Source organism: Balaenoptera borealis (assembly GCF_965194805.1).
Source record: "Balaenoptera borealis genome assembly, chromosome: 15".
Classification (NCBI taxonomy): Eukaryota; Metazoa; Chordata; class Mammalia; order Artiodactyla; family Balaenopteridae; genus Balaenoptera; species Balaenoptera borealis.
Window position 1 is genome coordinate 89,151,146 of NC_138871.1, and position 21,072 is coordinate 89,172,217.

The window sequence follows — 21,072 nt, forward strand, 5'->3', positions numbered from 1 at the left end:
AAGAGTTAGGGTCCAACTTTAAAGTCAGAGGGAAGTGTCCACACAAGACCACGCTCACTTCTGATACCTACTGCAAGTCCACCCTCCACTTCATCTCACCAGAAACACAGAACTCACTGAAAGCTATTATACTCATAGATATCGTTAATTACAGAGTGAAGATACAAATTAGAACCAGCCAAAAAGTGCATAGGGTAGAGTCCAGGGGGGTTTCTAACACAAAGCTTCCATTGTCTTCAGGACTTATTCCCCTCCTGGCATCCACGTGTACCTGCACATCACCTTGAAGTATTGCCCACCTGGTTTTCTGTCCACCCCTCCTTAGAGGTCACACTGACACCCTGTGGTCTGAGGGACTTGGCATGATTCACCTTATTAGCATAACCAATCAGGTGTGGTCTGAGGGGCTCACCATGTGTAACAAAGACACTTTCATCACTAAGAACTTCCAAGGGCTTAGAGGTAGCTGAGGACGGAGACCAGACTTCTGATCGAGCAAATCTTCACTGATAATCCAAAATCTGTGTTATATCTGAGTCTGTCTCCAATACTTACTTTCTCTCTTCAGACTTTTTTTTCAGTTCCTTTTTCCTTGTTTTTTTTCCCACTGTTGCTTAGTTTCCTGAGAGCCCCTTCTTAATAGAGTTTATGTCTTGCAGCAAATTCTGCTATAATTCACTGCTATTTTATTGAAACCTTGTTGATGTGATGTTAAGGTATGGGAGTGAGGGGATAGATGAATTCTATAATCTTATGATTACATCTAAGTCTGTTGGTGGGCCTGTGTCCCTGTGCTGAGATCTTCAGAAGTTTTTCTTAACATTTTTATCCTTCCCTTTGGTGAGACAGGAAGGCTAGAGGGAGCTAGATTGGATAATTGCCCTTGCACCTGGTTGGTAAGGATCTGGTAATATCTTTTCCCTTGGAGGGTATGCCTTTGTTATTGATAATGCTCTAAGAGTATTTTAAAATATTTTCTTTTCTCCTTCCCCTGAGAGAAACAAGAGGGGATTTTTCTTAAGTCTTAACCATGAGAACCTGGTGGGGTTTCTGGAAATAAAACTCATGAAAATGTGAATGTCTTCCTATGACTGGACTCCCAGGAGTTTTCACTCTAAAATGAGACCACACTCAGCCTCCAGCAATTCCTCAAAATTACCGATGAAGTGTTTCTACCAGTTCATGGCTTTAGCAACTCCTGCTCCTGATAAACTAATCTCGGATGAGATTCTCTATATTCACATGTCTGTCCAGATTTCAAGGTAACTGTTTGCCCTGTGACCCCATTTCCCTGATAGATCTGTTGACTGAAAAAAAAAAAAAGCACAATGTGAGAGATGTGCGTTAAGTTTTATACGAGGCAAAATGAGGACTATAGCCCAGGAGACAGCATCTCAGATAGCTCTGAGGAACAGCTCCAAAGAGGTAATAGGGGAAGTCAGTATATATGTGATTTTGGTGAAGGTGGTACGTGCAATGAAGCACACGTCTCAGTAGAAAGTCGCTACAAGGAATAGATGTCTCCATTAATGACTTTAGTGCTTTTCTAGATATGAGAAGATGCAAGAAATTGGGCTTATAAAATCTGAAAATATCTAACTATCTGAACACCTGTTCTTCCAGTTTTTCCCAGAGCACAGATGCCTCATTTCTGATCTCAGCCCTGAACTCCTTTCAGGGTATGTTAAAGGTCAGAGACTGCAGTGACTAGTGACTCAATCCTTGTAGAGGTAGATGGCAAGCAACATTGTTTAGTTGCCAGGTCCACAAAATTAATGGATTTTCAGTTCTTTCAGCTTCTTTTCTTGTTGTAATGAAAAGAGTGAAGACTATCAAGCTCTTTACGTGTTGGAGACAACTCTACTTTGATTTCTTTTAAACTCTTTAAAAAATAAGCAAAGTTGAGGTCATTTTGTTATATGTTACTGTAGCTTCAAAGCCCTACCTCTAGCATTCTTGAGCTGTTTACTTTTTTTTTTTAATTTTTTATTTACTTATTTATTTATTTATTTATTTATTTATTTATGGCTGTGTTGGGTCTTCGTTTCTGTGTGAGGGCTTTCTCCAGTTGCGGCGAGTGGGGGCCACTCTTCATCGCGGTGCACGGGCCTCTCACTATCGCGGCCTCTCTTGTTGCGGAGCAGAGGCTCCAGACGCTCAGGCTCAGTAGTTGTGGCTCACGGGCCCAGTTGCTCCGCGGCATGTGGGATCTTCCCAGACCAGGGCTCGAACCCGTGTCCCCTGCATTGGCAGGCAGATTCTCAACCACTGCGTCACCAGGGAAGCCCGAGCTGTTTACTTTTTAAATAAACAATTAGGCCATCTGCAAATAAAGAGTTTTACTTCTCTCCTTTCAATCTATATCCCTTTTCTTTTTCTTGCCTTGTTGCCCTTGCTACATACAACCTCCAGTGCAATATCGATTGGAAGTTAATCATATTCATTGATTTATGAATGATAAATCAACTGTGCATTCCTGGGATAAATCTCACTTGGTAATGATGCAGTGTCATTTTATATACTGTTGGATTTACATATTGTTGAATTTTCTAAAATTTGTTTTAGAATTATTGCGTCTATGTTTGTGAGTAACATAGATGGTCTGTTGTTTCATTTGGTTTTTCTTTCTTGTCCTTCTCTTTGCCACTTTGGTATTTGATTAAAGCTGGCCTTATAAAATGAGTTGGGAAGCGTCTTCACTTCTTCCATTTGCTAGAAATATTTGTGTAGGTTGGTATTATTTCTTCCTTAAATGTTTGGTAGAAGTAACAGTGATGGCATGTGAGCATGTAGTTTTCCTCAGAGGAGACTTTTTAAGTAAAAATTCAATTCAACTTCTTTATTAGCTATAAGGTATTCAGGTTTTCTGTTTTTCTTGAGTGAATTTTAGCAGCTTATGTTTTTAAGAAATGTGCCCATTCCTTTCAAGTTATCATATTGATTGTTAAAAATTTGTTCACAATATCCTTTTAATTATCCTTTAATTGTCCATAAAATGCACATTGATGTCATCTCTCCACTTCCTGCTATTGATAATTTGTGTCTTCCTTCTCTTTTTTTCTGGTCAGTCTTGCTAGAGATTTTTCAATAATATTGATCTTCTCAATGAGCCAATTTTTTTCATTGATTTTTGCTACTTTTTTCTGTTTGCAAAGTTATTGATTTCTCCTGTGATCCTTATTATTTCCTTTATTCTGCTTGGTTTTGATTTGCTTTGACCTTTTCTCCTAGTTTCTTGAAGTCCAATGTATGCTTATTGGATTGATGTGTTTCTTATATTCTAAAATAGTCATTTAGTGTTATAAATATTCCTCTAAATATTGCTGTATCAGCATGCCACAAATATTGATGTGATATGTTTTCAATTTCATTCAATTCACAATCTTTATAATATTCTCTTTGATTTCTTTGTTGACCCGTGGAGTCATTTAGCAGTGTTATTTTCCAAATTTGGGGGATAACAAGGTATCATATTGTTACTGAATTCTAACTTAATCAAATGTATTCAGTGAATATGCTTTTGTATGAATTGAGATTTTTTACAGCCCAGGAGATAATCTATCTTAATAAATGTCTCACATACACATGAAAAGAATGTGTGCTTTGCTATTGTTGAATGGAATGTTCTATAAATCAATTAGGTCAAATTATTTGATGGAGTTGAGTCATTCATTATTTTTTATCAATTTTTTGACTAATTGTTACATCAGTAGCTAAGAGGGGTACTGAAATCTCCTGCTATAAATTTGGATTTGTCTATTTCTCCTTGTAGTTGCATTGGTTTTTGCTTCATGTATTTTGAAGCTCTGTAATTAGGTTCACAAATGTTTAAGGATATTATTTTCTCTTGATGAATTGGCACACATGTCATTATGAAATGACTTCTATACCTCTGAAAAATTATTTGATCTGAAATTGGCTTTGACAAATATTAACATTGTCCCTCCAGCTTTTTTTTTGAATACTGTTAGTGTGTTATATTTTTTCCCATCCAATTTCATTTAACCTATTAGTATAATTATAATATAGTGCAATTCTTGTAAGCAGCATGAAGTCAAGTCTTGCTTTATTATCCAAACTGATGATTTCTGACTTTTAATTGAGGTATTTAGTCCCATTACATTCATGTAATGGTTGATGTAGTTAGATTTAAATTCTGCTATATTCCTATTTTTTAAATTTCTATTCTTTGTTTCCTTTTTCCTCTTCTTGGATCTTTTTTACAATTTTCTTTTCTTTTGTTAGCTTTCTGTCTATATGACTTTCAGTATGTTAGCGTGCACATTATAACCTCTTGTTGATAGTTTTTTGCTCTAGTATTCAGGCATAAACCTAGAGGTCAGGAATTGGAGACAGTCAGAGTGACACACAGAGAACTATGTTCAAATCCATGTGTCCTTTTGCCCAACATCTGGTTCCTCAGAACAAATATGTGCATGTGGATGGGCTGCTCCCTGAAGGTCATGAGGTCACATGTGCATATGCATTGATGGTCAGCCTACTCTTCCCACAGTTCCAGATATCCCCTGAAACTTATGAGTCATTGTTTAACAAAATTGAGTTAAACCGTATAGAGCTCTTGGGAAAACACACCTTTAAGGCACAATATTTTCCTCAAATAGCCTCCTAAAGAATCATTTTACAGAATATATGCCCTGTATATTCTGAATAAAGAATCTAAAAATAGTGATAATATTTAGCATTATCAGGCTCACATGACCACCAAACATTCTATTAAAGGTGGAATTTCATTGCTACCTAGAAAAGCGAATCACAGTTCACAGGAGTTAAGTTAGAAGCAAGCTAGTGTCATGTCATGCAAGAGGATAACAGTTTATAAAGTGGCCATCGGAATGTATCAGGAAATGCCAAAATTATCAGAAAGATCTTCCATTTCAATATTTCTGTGGACTTTGCTTGATTCTCTTTACAAATAAGAAACATTGTCTACCTTTGTAAAAAGCATCAACAACAAAACAATCACTTTAAAATTCAATTCTGTGCAGGTGTGGAACAGAAAAAAAAATTCCTCAGGAATAGGTGTGCATAAAATTTGACATATTAATACTTCTGTGGGAATGCATTTTCAATATTTTTTCATAAGTAATCTCTACATTCTAACAACTAATATCTGAGGTGATAACTGTGGAAGAGAAAACTGGGTAATTTTTAAAATAATTGGACATCCTAAAATCCATGCTGTGGAAGGCTCAAATTATCTAGATTGGCTGTCATGGAAACCAGTAATCAATTTAGATAGCCATCTCCACTGACAAAGGAAGTCTATAGCTTTGGGACAATCATCTATGCAATTTTAGCCAACTCCATCTCCTCCCCCACCACATGTACTACACACATCCACATTCCCAATTCCCTTCCTATTTTCTAGCAAATGAAAGGAAAATAGACATATTACAGCATTGTTAGGAGGTATCTGTGTAGTTAAGATGGAAAGTCTGTGTGGTTTAAACTCTCAGGAGGTGAGGGCTAGAGAGAGAAAGAAATGGAGATGGAGATGGAGTTGGGGATGGGGATGGAGATGGGATGGGGATGGGGATGGGGGTGGGGGTGGGGGCGGAGGTGGAGGTGGAGATGGAGATGGGATGGGGATGGAGATGGAGAGGGAGATGGGGATGGAGATGGAGGTGGGATGGGGATGTGAATGGAGATGCAGATGGGGATGGAGATGGGCATGGGGTTGCAGATGGGGATAGAGATGAGGATGGAGATGGGAACGGAGATGGAGATGGGGATGGAGATTGATAGAGAGAGGGAGATGGGGAGAGGAAAAGACCAAGTAAGGAAATCATTCCATTAATTTGGTTATCCACTTACTACTTGTGTTTATTTTGTAATTAATGCATAGCACTCAACTAGTTAGACTTATCCTAGTCTTTAAAAGACAGTCACTCTGGTGAGCTCTGTGTTTTTCCTTGGATATACCCACCATCATACAGTAAAGTATGGCATATGGCTGTCAAATGACTGTTCTTGCTTAGCATAATTTCTGTGCGTAAAAACTGCCTGATGTTGCTGACCAGTAGGACAAGTTAATCCTAGTAGCAGACTTTAGTGTATTCAGCTGTAGCCACAGTGCTATAATTATTTACTGCACAGAAGTTAGTTAGAAGATCAGTTGAGAAAGTAAAGGTATAGGAAAATATCAAGCACATTTCACCAACGAACAAGAAAATAATCTTTTTTTTTTCTGGATTGCTGGTGGTTATTGTGTTTTGTATACACATCATTTCTTTCAAAGACAGCAAAAGAACACTGCCCTGAAGATATAACATTGCAGAGATGTAGCTAACATAATTTTTTTGGCACGGAATTTAACTCAAAAGGATGAGGTAAGTATATTCATAGAGTTTAAACCAATCAAATCACAAAGCCAATTTCTGCATTCATTTTCCAGCTGACTTAATTATACAGCCCCAAGCTCTGACTTCTCATCAATTACCCAAGCTGTAAAAATCTGAGCCCAATTCTACAATGTATTAATCAACACATCTGATGTACAGAAGCAGACTTTATTGTGGTCTCTGGGCTGAAAATCAAACGAGTAACCACTGTTGATTTAACCATACTCGGCTTAAAGAAACATTATTACATGAATTACATAATTTTTAAAAGTTGCACTGGTTGACCAGATGGGACAGCAAAATAGTTAAGAAGCAAGGAAAATAAAATGTGCTAATGAGACAATGAGCTAATGTGCTAAGTAAGACAATTTTTAAAAACAAAAGAAAAAAGTCAAATAGGAGAGGTTTCAAGCAGAAGTAAAGAGCTGTTTAAATGTGGTAAAGAAGATGCAAAACCACAGTGGGCAATTAGGAACCTTCTCAAGAAAGACTGCATGAGGCCGGCTCCCCTGCCCCAGGTGGTTTCTGTGCATTTGGTGGTAACACATAGTCAGACTAAAGGTCACAAGCTGATCCAGTGCCAAATTTCCATGTCATCTCATTGGGGGACTTTCCCCCCAAATAATTCTACAACAACATGTTAGGCTTGGATGACAACTCTATTTCAGGCAAGTTAAAAAAATGTAAAATGGAGTTAGTGAGAGCCCATTAGTTTGTTTTATTTTTTTTTATAAGTGTCAAGACAAAAGTGCATGACTCAATAGATTATACATCTTTATGTACAAAATTGGTAGACATCAGAGGTTTGTGATCTACAGTTTGAAGAATAGAAGAAAAACAATTTCAGAAAGGAATGTGAATTAATTTCAATGAATAACAACTAACCGTATATGCCAATATTTTCCAGAGACACATGACATTCAGGTCAATCTTAAATTTAAAATGAAATAAGTTTTATACAGTTAAAATTTACATATAGCCTAGAGATGAGTTCTAAAGAACTTTCAAGATGCTATCAAATGTCACCTTTATATCACCTTTGTATGCCAAATAGAGAAGTCTTAAATACTGTACAGCAGAGAGAACTATATTCAATATCTTATAATATCCTATAATGGAAAAGAATGTGAAAAAGAATACATATATATGTATATACATATATATAACTGAATCACTTTGTTGTACATCTGAAACATTGAACTATAATAATAATAAAAATAAAATAAACTTGACCAAAAACATCCATTTTACAAACCTCTCTCCTCTTTCATTTCTCTTCACTTTTGTTGAAAACCTAGTGACCACAGAATGAGTAAACAATAAAATAATATATTTTATATTTACTTTCTAAAGTAGAAAGGAAGACAACTTTTTGTTTTTAATTTAGCATCAAAAGTAAGCATTTAGTCCTCGCCAGGAAGTAAACTAGGTTGGCTACGTGGTTCTAACACCCTCACCAGTTAAAAGATGAAATCTTGCCTCCTAGGATGTAAGGAGGGAATGAGCAGCATGCCCTCCTCCAGCAAAGCTTCCAAGCTCTTCCTCCTCCCACTCGCTCAATACGCTTGGTCACTTATCTTCGGAAAACCAATATCACCCCCATCTCAAAGAATCTCAAAGCTTAAGGGATATGAAAAATTGGTCTTCCTCACACAGAGGGTACATCTACATTGAGAAATTCCCATAGTGGTTCCACAGGTACAGAGACCAGGGTGCCAACTGCACAAACTCATCCAGGTGCCTCTAAGCCTACTTCTTAGGTTCAGTTAGATGGTTGTTATCTACTTCCACATCCCCAAGGTCCTTGCTTTTTTATTTACTGCTTTTTGTTTCTCCTATATGCTCTGCTTGCAGTAGTCATGGTAAGAATATGTCTGGTTTGATGAAAGCAAGATTATTGGATATAAAGTGTTTCTATTTAAATTTTATACCCACATTACCGTCCCACGAGTAAGAGGAAGAGATGGATTATTCATATGTGATAAAAGGTAGGAACTATACTAGACACTTACATTTCATTCTAGACAGGAGGAAACTCACCCTCAATATGATGTGCATGTCCCAGCTGGGATCCGATCCCAGGTGAATTTTTCTCTAAACTCTGAATGCTAATATAACGTGACGTGTTTTGTATTTCTTCATTGTCTTTCAATCCATATTGTATGCACCTCCCATTGATTTATATCTGGGTTATTTCCTTTTATTATTATCTGAATGGTGATTTAGGGAAGGTAAAATTTTGTTAATACTAGAAAAATAATTAAAAATGTAAACATTTGTATATAACTATAAATTATTTTGTATTTTAAATGATACATTATTAAATAAAGGTTATCTGATTATATAGGTGATGGCTTATGGAGAATTCAGTTTACCTTTCTTGTATTTTATAACTCTTTTGTAAAAGTCCTTTTACTAAGGACTAAGAAAACATTATTTTTAAAAAGATAACTAGATTGAAGGGCAAATTTATTACTTTCTCGGTAGGTTCAAACTAAGTAAAAGCCTTAGAACACTGCTTTTAACGGAAAAATGATTGAACTTTAATCTTATATATGAATACATGTATGTCTATTAAATTCAAAGAGATTTGAATGTGTTTATTATATAGAATTTATATAGTGAATAATACGAAGAATTCTAAGGATCTACAGATACAAATCTTCCACTTAATGTCAGTGATATCTACTCACTGTTAGTTCTCTTACCCATAAAAAGGAAATAATAAATCTTCATAAGGTTATTTTGATAATTCAGTGACTTTAAAATTGATAATGTGAGTGAAAAGATTAGTCAAGTATTTGGCATATTATAAGCACTCAGTATATGGAAGCTACTATATAAAATGTGAAAAACCATTAGAGAGGCTTCTTCATTTATGAATATTATGGACAAGCTATTATGACCAAGTGATCAAATGAGGTTTCAGAGGAGTGAGTTAATTTTGGAGTCATATAATTTCAGGGCTGGAAAGGACCCTGGAGAGAAAATCCAGTAATTTCCAGTATATACGTGTAGGCAGAAGGATGGGGGGCGAACATGCCCTCGCACCAGAGAATCAGAACCTTTGGAGGATGTATACTTGCAATTTGAGAAGTATCTTCAAGTTACTTACAGTCTATATGACATAATCTACCTAGGAGCCCAACGTCATTTCCCATTCTTGTGGGTATATACAAATGAGAATGAGCAAACACATATGGGCATTAAGACCCAGGAATGGTAAGTAATATATCTGCAGCCCCATAACATAAAACAGCAATGTAAGAAGTGCCCACCAGGACTTCTGACTTCTAGTCTTGTGCGTCCTTCCTTTTTTTTAAAAGGACCATTGCACGACAGAATAGAATTGCTTCCTTTTACTATCTACTTACACTAAAGTTGCACTATTCTCAGCCAAAGAATTATAAATAACTTTGGAAAAGATTGTTTTTAAACAAAACCTAGCTTAAATGAGCCCACAGTACACACCCTACGCTCTGCTTTCCCAGGAGTCATGGCTGCACCCTGACAACCAAGGCAAAGGACCTGATTCAACAGAGAAGAAGGACCATCTTTGATCTCGGTGGGAAACATCCTTTTTAAGCACCACTGGAAGTGATTTCAAACAGCAGGTATTTTTAGCTTTATCTCAAAGTTAGAAGAGGTGTGTGTGCACAGGTCTGTGTGTTGGTGGGGTGTGCATGTGTTTATGTGTGAAAGAGAGAGAGAGACCCGGCTATCCATGTGTGTTTAATCCTCTTGGTTTATTTTTATGAATCTGTATCATGTAATACATGTAATCTGTATCAGATTACACAACAAATAGCTCATGAGGTAAACAGCAAAGAAAACTAAAATAGCATTTTTATTAATTAAGGTGATTGTTTCAAGGTATACTTCAAGGTATTAACACCAGATAATATGAAAAATCAAACAGGAAAAAAATTCACCCACTGAAGCCAAGCTCTCTGTCTACATTGGGAAAAGACTGCCCTTTCAAAATTAGATTAACTACCGGTAAATACCCAGCACTTTTCATTTAAGTAAAGCTTGAGTACTTTTCTGTTTCCTTGTTTCCTGAAAACTAGATTTAAAGAAAGCATTAGGTTCTTTTCCAACAACAGGAACTCATAAGAAGAGAAACAGGCCCAATAATAAACTGGTTGGAAAAAGTGACCTCTCTGCAAGGTGCTGTATTCATTCTGGTACCATAGCTCCCATCCCTGTAAGCCTCTCTGTCCGCAGTTCAGGAGAATACTGGGGCTGGAGCAGGCCCCGCCCCCCGGGCGGAGGAACAGAATCCTATTACCTGCGCACCGACGCCCACCTTCCAGGGCTAACCGACTCTTCCCACTGTGCAATTAGTATTTTACCTAGATTTCTAAGAAGGGTTGTAACTACCTTGTCCATAAGATTGCATGATTTTGTTGATGGGGAGAAACAACCTTTAAGGAAAATAAAACAAAACAAAGCAAGCAAACCAAACACACACACATTTTACCCGCTAGGTGAGAGAGGCAGCTCCTCTTGTTGTTCGGTCTTTCTTAATAGTCTGCTGATAAAATTATACATAAGTAGAAAAATAAGCTTCTCGCTGCAGTTATAAGAGTTGAATCGTCCCCGAAGCTGTTTAAATGCTTTAGAATCAGATAGTCCATGTTTCCATCCCCAGCAATGCTACTTTCTAATATGTGACCTCGGGAGAGTTGCCAGATGTTTCCAGCTTCAGTTTCCCCACCTGTGAATTGGGGCGATTAGCAGTAATGACTTTCCGGGCAGTGTTTTGCTGGAGTCCAGGTTCCAGATGGCCCAGGAGCCACTATACGCATCTCTTCCAGACTCTGCCTTCTGTGACGTCACACTGCGAGATGGAATTCTGCCATAGTTGGGGATTTTGCACCACAGAAATTGGCAAATACTATTTTTTTTTTCTAAAGAGCTGTAGTTAAACATCTGCCAGTACAAAACTGCTCTGAAGGTTGTGATAAATTGTAAATGACGCAGAAGATTTAGCACAGGTAAATGTTTAGTGATTTATAGCTGCCACTTTTTGCCCTGGTGAAATTAGCACTTGTTCTCTTCCAATATTTCCCAAAACAACCTACAGGTTTTAGCCTGACAGCTATATAGCTATCACTAAAGAGAAACAAAAGGGATTTGAGAGCCAGGAGGAAAAAAAGGAAATAAAAAAATCTCAGCCGCACGCTTACCTGTACATGAAGTACACGGCCACAAAAACAATCTGCCCTGACGAATGTGTGTTTCGTCATCTGAGAAATAAATAGGTAAATACTTCCTTGCAGAGTCTGTATAAAGGAAACTGAGAAAGTAAAATTAAAAGTCCTAGCTTGCAAAGCGTTTAGGGGAAACAATTTAATTTCCTGCCTTTTTGATCTGGAGATTCCGGAAGCTTCAAATAACTATAATGACAAAAGACAATGTATTTCCCACTTCACTCAATCTCACAGATGCCTCTTAGGATGGTATAGTAGCCAACAAACATCACACCCCTCAGGTGATTCTTCCTCAGCTAAGGGCTTTGTCCACCTGAGCACTCAACAAATACAAGGAAGTGCTGAACAGGCAAAACCTCAAATAAAACTTCTCTGAAGGGGAGGAAGTGCTTGCAGAAAAAAATTAGCAACTCCTAACCTGCCAAAAAGCCACCTTACACACAGTAGTAAAGAAAAAAAGACAATAATCAAATATTAGCTATTATGACTATTAACTACAATGGAAAGAAATTTAAATTTGCTTGTCAATGATACATAAGATAGTGTTGTAGTCTTTGGTAAATAAAACGTTGTACTTCAGAAGAACATGCTAAGTACTGAAGGGAAACTAGTCAGTGATTTCTGGGGTACATGTTGCTTTAGATTAAATATTTTTCATAATAATAATTTGAGCTTGTAATTTTTTTGCCCCAACTTGCAAAATATGTTTTCCTGTTTGCAAATGAAGTCCTAGATGTGCATATAGCAGTCATCTTAGGTAAAATCACTGAGGTGTTTTAAATTTTAGTTTGGGTCTTATGTAATCTTACCCAGCCCACCCACTGCTTATCCATCAAGGACTCTTCACAGAAAAATAAGGGGCTGCAGAGAATATACATCCTGTTGGAAATGTGTAATAAGACAATCTAATTTACAAAGCCCTTTTCTCTTATAAAGGCATTGGGGAGCAACATAATGAAAAGACTGCCATAAAATTAAGAGAATCTATTTTCTAGTCTCATTTGAAAAGTTGGCTGAGATCTTAATGTAATAGCTATGTTATTTTTATAGTTTTTCTATTCCTGTTTTTCTTCATACATCCTATAGACTCCTCAATGACTTCTGGTCATTTCTTTTAAAGTGTACTTTGTATCATTAAATGCAAATTGTTTCTATATGTCTGCATAAAGGACTCTTTGAGAATGGTCATGCTATGCAGTAACTGACCATTCACACATTGAGGAAGGAGTGAAATACCCTCCTGCATAACTGGAAAAACCATCAAAAGAGGTGTTTTTTGTTTGTTTGTTTTTGTTTGTTTGCCAAACAAGTTGAAAAAAAAGAAAATAAATCAAATTGATTTATGTTGATCCTAAAATAGTCACTCAGCTTTTCCCCATCATATTTACCAGTAACCCAGCCCCACTCCCATTCCCAATTCCCAATGTACAGCATCCCAGGAGGTGAATGACCGCTTTCTGAGTTCCAGGAACCCTGGAATTCAGTCTACGCACCTGACATCACAGTAATTTTTACTATAAGCTCTGTGGAAATAGAACCAACCTGTCTCTCTTTCTCTTCTCAAGTGTTCCTGTTTATCTGGGAAGAATTGTGCTTCTTTTCGCTCAAATCACAGCGGGAGAATGTTTTTGTGCCATGACAGGAGAAGGTCCTCCTTTCTTTTTCTCACCTGCTCCACTAAAGCCCCTCACCAGGCTCAGTCCCCTCTTATCACATTGTCGCGTTCTGTCTCCGTCCTTCGCCCACGGCCCCCAACCCCTCGTGGGCCATGTAACCACCTGCAATCACTCACAGACAGACTTGGACTTTTCTTGGTAAGTTTCATGTGTCCTCACCCTCCACACTGGGCCTCCACCCCCAGCCACAAGGTAATTCCCTTGAAGTCAGGGAAAACTACAGGGAAATATCATTTAAAGACCAATTGGGGGTCACTTAGGACGCTGTACAGGAAATAGAAAACACTGCGGAGATTTAAATAGAGAATAAAGTCTTAGAAGAAATTCAGAGCTTCAAAAAATGTTTTGGAAAAAAGTTTAGTGGGTCTCCAGGAATGAATCACAGAGTGAAAAACAAGGGACACACCAGTGATCTGGTTCCTGTGAGACCATTACCAAAACCATCAAGTTCAAAGATCAGAGCTGTGATCTAGGAAACGGGGCAGCTAGAAACCAGAGGTGTGCACCGTGGGGGTCACGGAGCAGCTGTCTCTCGTCACTGGGAAGCTTGAGCATGACCATTGTATGCCCTGCAGAAAGACTTCTCACCTTGACAGTGCTGCTAAAATCTCAGAAGCAGGTCAAGGTGACAAGTAGACACCTCCATTTAATTTCACTGTTCCACATTGCAAGGGCGACCAGAACTCAGTTGCAAATAGACCGAAGAGTCCGGTGTTGGCTTTCTAATCTTCGCGGTACCCAGCAGGATGGGGGTGGAAGGGTTGAGAAGTGATCAGCCGGTTCACAGCATCCATACACTATTTCCCTGGTACAGCACAAGAGCACTGACGTGAATCATATCTAATCCTCACAAACCTCCCTGTACCTGAAAATATTCCCCACGTATTGGTGACAAGGAAATTGAGATTCAGGAAAAAGGGGTCGGTAAATTATGTTTATTGAACACCTACTTGTGCCAGACACAGTTCTAGATCATTTATATATATGATTTCCCTTAATCCTTCTATCTTACAATAGCATGATTATACAGATGATATTGAGGTTCAGAGAGGTGAAATATTTTCACCTGTGTAATACAGAAGAGGAAAAGTTGCCATTCAAATCCTGTTGTCTGATGGCAAAGCCCATAATCTTTTCATCAATACATTTTTTAAAAGGTACTTTGTTATTTTGTTTCCTTTGTTGTTAAGCATACTGTGAAGTGATCATAGTAACATATTGATTCATTGACAATAACTTCCTGAATAACTGCTCTTGAGTAAGAACGCCTCGCATTGCTTTCTTCAATGGATAGAATTAATTCCTTATTCTATCCTCTATATAATTCCTCTATAGTCTAGAAAACAAATTGTCTAAATAAATTGTGATATTATAAAGACTTTGTGACACAATATAAATTGGCTCTTTACATTTCCACATACAGAGATGTACTGTTTTGCTAAATGAGGGCCTACTAACCTAGGGGAGCCTAATTTTTATACAAATACACACACATTACAGTATGTGCTCTCCTACCATTTTATCTTATATGCCGAGAATGGTAACTTTTAAAAGATTTCCTTTATCTTACCAATAATTCTCGATTTTTTATGGTAACTAAATAGAGTTAGATTGTTGAAGGCCAGGAAAATATATGCCAGACTTTATGTAGTCGGAGAACAATTGTATTTCAACAGCATCACTCTTGCAGTGGGAAATGGCTCTTCCAACACTGAGGCCGGATGAGTAAGACTGATGAAACACGACTCTGTTATCTCAAAGGCACACGACTGACTTATGCAGTGAGCAGCCTAGGTGACCTGAGTGCCTCTGGCTCTGAGAAAGTATCAACATCTTTTTCTTTTTGGCCCTTGTGGGCTCAGCACACAGGTTTGTGGTCAAAAGAGTATGGATGAGATTAATAGACTGAGGGCATTTGGCCTCCATAAAAATTTTAAACAAACAAAAGCAAACTTTGATAGCTGACTTGGGATTTTATCTGGAAGGCCACGACTTATGAACATGATATTCTGACAAGACAGTATTTTTATGAAGGAGTGAAGGTGAACGACCCATGAAATATGCAGTCTGGACAGGCAGGAGCCCAGAGACCTGGCCGAGGAGATGTTGGCATGCCTTTCCCAGGCAAGCTGCCAACTAGCTCTTAGAAGGGAAACTTTTTTTTTTTCAGTTTCATCATAGAGCAGAACTATTAACAACACTGACAACTGGCAACAGTCTGTTTTACTGAAAACTAGACTGGGTGTTAAATTAGAGATGTCTAATCATAAAACCAGGTAGCTGTATCATGGGAGAAAGATTGGCAAGACCTGCAGCTAAATAAGAAGTGGTATCAGAACACACCAGATTATAAGGAACAAAAGCAACTTGAGGTTTAATTCCAAGCACTTTTCCTTCAGCAAAGATAAGGAGATCTGTTCTTCCTTGAGACGAAGCTCTGTTTTATTCTTATGCTCTTCTACTCCCCACCACCACCCCCCTCAGCCCCTCAACACCCTCCAGAAAAATTATGTTTGCCTTAAGAAATTCAGTGTTCTTATCATGCGTGCAGTTTTGGAAATAATTAAGTCATGCTGTATTAGTCAGGATTCTCCAGAGAAATGAAAGCAATGAATATATGTATATATGTGGAAAGAGAGAGAGAGAGATTGATTTTAGGGAATTGGCTCATGTGATTATGGAGACTGGCAAGTCCAAATTCTGCAGGGTGGTCCAGCAGACTGGAAACCCAGGAGAGCAATGTTGCTTTGAAGTCTGGATATTGTCTGCAAGCAGAATCCCCCCCTTGTTGGTGGGTGGGGAGGTCAGACTTTGTTCTGTTTAGACCTTTGACTGATTGGATGGATCCCACCATACTATGGAGTACAATCTGCTTTACTCAAAGCTCACCAATTTAAATGTTAATCATGTCCAAAGACATCCTCACAGAAACGTCCAGAATAATGTTTCACCAAATGTCTGGGCACCATGGCCCAGACAAGTTGACACATAAAATTACCCACCACACATGCTACCAATGAGAATACTTTTGATAGTAAAGCTAGGTTAGATTAATATTTGTACAAAAAAAGCAACTACTCTAGGGTAAAATGAAAATACATGAAGAAGGAATTAGCACATTCTTTAGATTATTGAACCCAATGAGAAATAGAGCAATTGTTGGTAGCTGGGTCATTACACTGGCAAGCAAAACTGGTACCATGTTCATCAAACTGTTGACTAGCAGAACTGAAGAAAAAAATCATGAAACACCATATAAATAGAGTTTATCTAATCTTTAAAAGAGCACATTAGGCAAGAATGCTTTATTTAAATAGAAAAGATTAAAAGCTGGTTTCTTTAAAACCTTTTCAAACTGCCCTGGACGTCTTTGGAACTTCTGTAACTGAAGTTATTTTTATAGACTCATTCTACTGACTCAGCATAAAAGAAATATAGTTATATAAATATAGAGTCATGGAAGTGCAGAATTGTTGAATGTGAACATTAGAACAGCCTTACATAATACATAATCTGACCCCCTTCTTTTTATAAATGAAAAGGCAGAAGCTCAGAGAGGTGAAGTGACTTATTTTAGGTGACATAACCAGATTAAAATTAACTCTGCTGATTCCTAGTTAGTACCTTCCTCATTAAACCTGTGTTTTTACAAAAAAGTCTCCAACTGAAGAGAATATTTTTTAAATAATAACTCAGACATTATTCTAGATGAATTGGTCAAAGGAATTGACTCTCATGCGCTGATAGCTGACAAAATGAGCAAAAATCAAACCAATGAAACCCAGTAAAATACTATAAGCAAAAGGGGGAAAAAATCAACAATCTTTAGAAAACTCTGCCAAAGAAACAAATCAATTTTGACATGGCTCAGTATGATTTCTTCCTTCCCCCATTCTTAAAAAGCTATTCTGCTGGAAAGATTAAATGTAAAAGACCTTGAACTTTTGTACAATTACCCTCAATGGGGAACAGCATACAGTGGAGTAAATAGTTAGGCTGGAGAACAGAAGAAGGAGGAAGTGGAGAAGGAGGAGGAGAGCAGGAGAAGAAGAAGATGGAGAAGGAGAGGAAGAGAAGAAAGGAGAGGAAGAAGAAGGAGGAGGAGGAGGAGAAGGAGAAGGAGAAGGGGAAGGAGAAGGAGAAGAAGAGGAAGAAGAAGAAGGAGAAGAAAGAGGAGAAGAAGGAGGAGAAGAAGAAAGAAGGAGAAGGAGAAAGAGGAGATGGAGGAGAAGGAGAGGAAGGAGAGGAAGAAGTAGAAGGAGGAAAAGGAGAAGAAGAAGGAGGGGAAGGAGGGAATGGAGAAGGAGAAGAAGAAGAAGGAGAAGAAGAAGGGGAAGGAGGAGGAGAAAGAGGAGGAGAAGGAGGAGGAGGCAAAGGAGAAGGAGAAGGAGGGGAAGGAGAAGAAGAAGAAGAAGAAGAAGAAGAAGAAGAAGAAGAAGAAGAAGAAGAAGAAGAAGAAGAAGAAGAAGAAGAAGAAGAAGAAGAAGAAGAAGAAGAAGAAGAAGAACAGGAAGAGGAAGAGAAGAGGAAGAAGGAGAAGGAGGAGGAGGAGAAGGAGGAAAAGGGGAAGAAGAAAGGAGGAGGAGGAGAAGAAGAAGATGAAGATTTCAAGCATTGAACTTTTACCTTCAGAAGTTCGGACAAAGCAGGAACTACCTGAGAGTCTCATTCTTTGCCAAGTTGTCCAGCTGTAATGGGAAATAATCAAAACTCAGAAGGTATTCTCTCATGGGCATAGGTTACACTCACAACTCTGAATATTGAATTTTGACAAAAGGTATTGAAAAAATATCAGGCAAAAAAGAACAGAGCTATAGTATTAAGAGTTGCTGCTCAGAGTTCCAGCCTCGACCCCTTACATTCAAGTGTGTATTGAAAGAGAACCAAAAAGTTATGAAGAAAGTGAGAACCATGCCATATCAAAGGAATGGCCTGAGAATGTTAGAAGAGTCAAATGACCATTATGCACACTGGCCAGAGAAGAAACAGAGGGAGGGAGAAACGTCTCAAGCTGCAGATAAAAGTACTCAGATGGGTATGGGCTGGGGTAGGGGAGAAAGAAAAAGATAACCTAAGTGGAGCAGGGAAACCCTTTTAAGTTCTCCCTATAGAAAACTTAATAAGACCATCAATTCACTTGAGTGAATTTAGCAAAAAGATGTTGTCAGGCAAAAAAAGACATTACAAAAACAAAGAAAAAGAGCAATTAAAAACAAAGGCAGCATAACTAATGCACCATTCTGGTGGAGCATAATGATCATGAAGGAGGTTATCCGTGTGTGGGAACAAGAAGTATATGGAAATTTCTGCACCTCACTCTCAATTTTGCTGTGAAAGTAAACCTTCCATTAAAATACCTTTAAAATTAAATATTAAAAATGGCAACATAATGAGGATGGGGCAACATCAAAACACGACAGATAGATACGGTAGAAATGTCTAAACAAGGCTAGAATTTGAATTACTGACATAGAGGTTCAGCTGGAGGTAGATTGAATGCTAGGAAAGAGCCCAGAGATTAGAGCATTCAACACAAAGATAATTCATCAGGAGCACCAAGAGACCTTTGAATAAGCCATGCCCCTCAATTTGAGAACTCAGCCAACGGAAGAGGGAAAAAAGGAATTTAAATATAGAACAGAAGTGTATTTTCTCTAAATAAAGACCTGAGTCTGCAAGGATAAAGGCCAAAATATTTTTCCAGGGGAAAAAAAAAAACTGATACAGAGCAATTAACACTGACTTATCTTGGATAAGTTATTGAACTTCAAGGATAATGGAAGGACTACTCAAACATTAAGTAAGTAAAGCAAGTCACTTTCAAAGATCAAAGTGGTGAACCAAACAAATAGTTTCTGTCTGCATAGACCTCACATTTCAGTGGGGAAGAAAGACAATGAAAATATCATACAATGATTGGCAGTGGTAAAGATTCCTGCAAGGAAAAACAAAGCCACATAAGGAGATAGAGAATGACAAGGAGTGATCTCAACAGAAATCTTCTTAGTTCATAAAATGATTCCATCTTGGAAAAACTGTACATTTGTTAAGATGTGTTTCTCCTCTGGACACTGTACAGTAAATAGGGCCCTTATCTACGGAGCTGGTTGATAATAAGCTATGGCCAACTGATCAAACTACTGACCAAATAATTCTCTGTTTGATGGAGACCAAGAAAGGTAATTCCATCACCAAGGAAGTTCCTGTCTAGATCAACTTTCGGTGGATAAAGGGGCTGAATTATTACAGAGCAATTGAGCATTGGTTGTTATTTTTCTTTTTTTTTTGACAGAAGTTAAAATATTTCATCAGATGTGATAGAGATAATTCCCAAACATCCGGCCTTGATTACCCGCCCCCTTAAGATGAAATATCACACAGCAATTATGTTATATTATATGGAAATTGGAATTTTACAGATGTAATTTCAGCTACTAATCAATTGACTTTGAATTAATCAAAAAGGAGATTATCAAAGATAATAAATGCAAATTGCTCAAACTGATAAGTTTGTGATGATTTGCTATATACAAAGAAAAAACTAGCATAGTAAGTTTAGTGTGCCTTCCACGTAAAGGCAATGATAAAAATGCAAGTGGTGCAAATAGTGTAAATAGCCCATAAGGCAGAAACTCAGATTTGTTCCTTATTTACTGTTAACTGGATTTGTGATGTGGATGAGGAATGTTTTCTCACTGACTCAGTTTCAGAATTTGTAGAACAATGAGGTTAGACTAGCTGCGGTCTAAAATACCTCTCACCTCCTAAATTCTGTGACACGCTGGGTGATTACACCTGTCAGGAAACTTTCAATCACATCACCTAACGTGACATTCACTACAGCCACCTTTCTCAGTGAAGGCATCTCCTCTTTGTTCAGAGTGGTCACTCCATGGATTTTGTTGGCTCAATTTGAGACAAGCACCCAGTTCTTCAGATTCCTAATATATACCCACATTGTCTCCATGATTCATTTTGGGAGACATGTTAATTTATTTATCTTATTTTGAGGGGTATCATTAATTTGGGGAATTTGAGTAGAAGGGTGAAGTTATATTTTCTAAATGTTCTTCCCCCATGTTGCACCATTCAACGTTGCCCTTGGCTACACTTCCATAAGCACCCTCTTAGGCTATTAAAGAAGACATTTATTTTGGTACTTGGTCATCTGGCCCAGAGCTTTCATAATTAATAAATTATAGAGGAAGTAAAACAATAGGCAAATAAAAGGACAATTATCTTAACTACTTTTGTTTTGACACTCTACAAATAACTTCCTCAGCCTACCTACACACTCCAAGACCTCAGATTCCTAACTCCAAATTTGGATTGAGAAGCCTCAACCGTGTGCTGGGAAGGAGTAAACCAACTCTTGTTGAGGTAAAGGGTAGACCTATATAGGAAGAGTGAGATTCTTCAGTGACAAGCAGTTAGTTATAACACACAGTGGTACTAATAAATACTTGTGATTGATGTGTAGAAAATTATCCTGCTTAAAGAAAATTATCTTTAGCATACTGCTAGCATTAGGTGAATTAGGAAATAATTGAAGATATAATCAAAGCTTTAAACAAAAATGTTTAGCATTACACTACTTAAGATAGCCACGGTATATAAATAGGCAATGATTATCAATAGGTAATTGGTTAAGTAAAGTATGCCACATTTACTTAGTAGAATAATATAGTCATTTGAAAAGATGGTTATTACGTGTTAATATAGAAAACTATATATGCAAAGGAATAAAACCAAATTCTTTTGTAGTTATATTTGGATGAAAGGATTATGAGTAGATTTTATTTTGTTTGCTTAATTACA